Here is a 3,933-nt window from a genome sequence, read left to right as displayed (position 1 = left end):
TACGCTAATTTGCGCTGTTTCTCCATTCCTTCTTGTTTCCTCATAGAAATATACTGGAATGTTTTATGGTAATTGTTAGTGAGAAAGAGTTTTAGGACATTTCTTTAGCTACATTTACTATAGGACAGTTCAGGTTGGTTTTACGTACCGCAAAAAGAAATTATGTTACGATTGCACTGCAGTGCGGGAGTGGTGTTTTGCATGGCCAAAGTTGTTGCTAAATTATTTTTTCCCCTGCCTTTATTTATGCCTCTGTCTGCCTGATTTTTTATTCACGTAAACTCAAATAGTTGTACAGTCAAGTCGCCTATTGCGCGAACGTCTATGGCACGGTTTTCAATGACACAGCAAGGAGCCAGAATAAAAAAAAATGAACCACATGCATAAAATCCCTTTGGCGCGGGGGCGCAGCAAGGTTTGAAATGCATCTTTTGCCTCGGAACCCCCAACCCTACCCCTTCCACTTTAACACTATTGTCGTTGGAGTTAGGTACATTCAGTATTTTATGCCCTTAAAACCATTTATGATTTTTTGTTTAGTGTTTAATTTGTGTGTTATACATGCATTGACTGATTGCTTGATTGTGTGCGTGTGTAAAGTGGGGGAAAATGGGGAAAAGTGGGGTGAAAAGGGGGACTTTGGGCAAACGTCCAGAACGAATTCCATTTTTCCCATAAGTTTAGGTATTTGTATGGCATGGTTTTCTATGGCGCGGGCTTGTTCCAGAACCAATTAACCGCGCCTTAGGCGACTTGACTTTTACTTGCTTATGGTGTTGCTAAAAACGTTCAGGGAATATAAATTACAAGTATGCGCTAATTTACGATGTTTGTTCTTTCCATCAAGGGGCAATTTGTTCGACGCAACTTGCATTGTCCAGTAAGGAGTGAGTAGGTTCGACACAGCCTTCGTCGTCCAGTAACAAGCGGGTGACTTTTGCACCGCCACCCAAGTATCAAAAGGGTTAATGATCTCTTGTCTGCCACCCATAATCCCATTCACTTAGATGTAATGATCTCTTGTCTGCCCACCCATAATCCCATTCACTTAGATGTAATGATCTCTTGTCTGCCACCCATAATCCCATTCACTTAGATGCAAATAACTCAATGCTTCACAGTTCCTTCACACAAACATCCATTCACAAGGTTTAATATCTTTGAACTCCCAACTCAGTACAGCAGTCTCTATAAGTCAAGACTTATCCAAGACCACTGAATGGAAACAAAGTAACATTGTCTTATTTACTGTTGGGAAAACCAGATATGCTGTATACAATTTACTAGTAGACAGATATTGCCTGATTCTCAGATTACCTTCAGTGCAACCAATATAGTAACTCTGAAAGTATTGAAATTGTTAGTTTCACTTAACAGTACCCTTAATGGGACCTCTCATTTTAGATCACTTGCAAAAACCGCTTTAGAGAAACTTGGATTATTGTACAGATTCGGTAACTCTTCACTGACAAGTAGTTAGCTATAATTTACTAGAGTCGTGTGTGTCCGCTGCTCGAATGTTGTTCACCCTAGTGGAGTGGATGTGGCAAGGTTGCACTAAAACAACTTGACAAAATTCAGAGCAAAACTATAAGAATTATTAATAACTCAGCAATTACAAATGACCTACCTCCCCTACAAGTAAGACAGAATGTTGCCTCCCTTACATTATTTTACAGATAACTGTATGGCAAATGCTCAGACAAAGTTACATCCATTGTGCCACCTCCCTATGCCTTCACCCCATGCCACACAGGCATCTGAAAGTGCTCATGACTGGACTGTGACACTGCCATATTGCAGAACTTCTGCTTATCATAATTTTTTTATTCCCCAAACTGCTTCACTTTGGAACTCTTCCTCAGAATAGGTTCCCCCCCAAACTTCAGCCTACAGCAGTTCAGGTCCAACTATTACAGATTCTTATGAATGGAGGGCACCTGTATTCTGCTGTATGGATTATATTTTTTTATTTAACTTTTTTCCTTCATTTGTTCATCTTTTGTTAAAAAAAGAAGAAGAATAGTTCGAGTAAGTATAAAGTTATTTAAGGAGTTCATTAGTTGTACTGTTAGAGACTGATCTGTCTATCTGTCTGTCTATAGCAAGAAGCCATAATCCCATAAGGGGTGGCCATTTACCTTTGAGTTGTTTTACAGGGAGGGGCACTTACCTCCTGCCAACCCACTTTTTGACACATAGGGAACACATATGGGTTGGTTTTATGATTATCACCCAGCATTGTACAGTAGATGGTTTCCTGACTTGCAGGAAACCATTAGGCTTGTCACTCAGTGTAAAGCCACCTGAAAAGGAAAGATAAGTACTAAAAAGTGACAGGAAAGATGGGAGAAATAGGTGGAGAGGAGGGCAGACACAGAAAAAGTGATAAAGGTGAGGGAAGAAGTAGACAGCACTACATTAATCTGCTTTGAACACACAGAATACTGTAATGAAATAGTTATGTGGTTCAGCCATCCAGCATCTGAATTTGATACTGTTCAAGCTTTACATTTTCCAAGAGAGCATATGACTGGGGATGGGAGGAGGATAAGAAACATATTCTTAGCAACAGAGAGCAAATCATCTTCTCACTTTAAAAAATATATGAATGTTCATCTCAGTACAGTAATAACAAACAGCAGTATTGCAACTCATTCCAATACTGTATACAACAAACCTAAGTACTTGCATAATTAATACAGATCAGTTATGATCTTATGATATTGTCGCAGTATTCACCATTGTACTGGCAAGAGAAAGTATATTATACATAAATTAGTTTAATGAGTGTCAGAGAGATTTTAATCCTCTCATGGAGTACTGAATGACAAAAGTATTGACTTTTAAAATGTAAACATACTGTACAAGAAATGAACTCCACATTATCAGTTAATGTGGACATGACTGACAGAACTAAATGGGATGAATATGACGAGAGCTGTCTGCTCATTTATGGTATACTTCAGAGGACATTTCCAGGTTGTAAGGAAAGAGTATGAAATTAAAAAAATAAACAGGTATGTCTATGACTGAAATCTTGCAGTGGAATGAGTGAGATATGAGTGGTGTTTTCAGTAATCCTAGTCAGCACCAGTTGGTGGGCCAGGCAACTCAGAACACCTGGCTGCTGCTGCTGCTGGTGAACAAGCTCAGACGAGGGCTGCGTAGTGGATTTGACACCTCCCTTTCATCATTCTCTGAGCAGAGGCTGTGCTTCTCTTTATCTAAGGCAGTCACCTAAAGTTACATATCATTTTATTCAGAACTTACATCTGCATCTCAGTTAAACAATACAGTACACACTAAGGCTATTTTGTACAATTTTTAAAAAGACTTATTAGACTTTCTCTAACTTAAAAAAAAAAAAATGGTGGAACAGTGGTGTTTTTGCATTTGGGAGCTGTCAAATGGACATGTGGATTGGGGAGTTGGTTATAGACCTCCTTGTATACAGCACAGGTTTTAGTGATTAATTCCACTTCACATACATCGTGTTCATGTATTTATTGCTGTTGAACAAGCCCAGTCTGTCAGGCTGATGAGACCCATCAATGACAGGCAAGCATTGGCTCCTGCAGGGTCATCCTATGCAGTAAACCAATGTTCCCCTGCAGCAGAATGTGCATTGCTGCCACAGGGAAGAGAATGAAAGTTTGGTTCCTGGATGGAGGCCTCAGTTGTGTCTCTTCATCCAGGTAAGAGGGACTCCATAGTAGGCTTCTCATCACCACGTTATTTGGTTTTATGGTTACCACCCAGCATTGTAAATGGCTTCCTGAATCATAGAAAACCATGAGGCATTTCACTCAGTGTAGATCCATCTGAAGTGGAAAGAAAAGTAATAAAAAGTGACAGAAAGGATTGGAGAAATAGGGAGAGAGGAGGGCAGGCACAGAAAGAGAATGATAAAAGTGAAAGAAGTAGGCAGCA

The sequence above is a fragment of the Coenobita brevimanus genome, chromosome 1 (assembly GCF_032717465.1).
Source record: "Coenobita brevimanus isolate Jiangsu-jjx chromosome 1, ASM3271746v2, whole genome shotgun sequence".
In the NCBI taxonomy this organism is placed as follows: domain Eukaryota; kingdom Metazoa; phylum Arthropoda; class Malacostraca; order Decapoda; family Coenobitidae; genus Coenobita; species Coenobita brevimanus.
Note: the sequence above shows the minus strand (reverse complement) of the source record.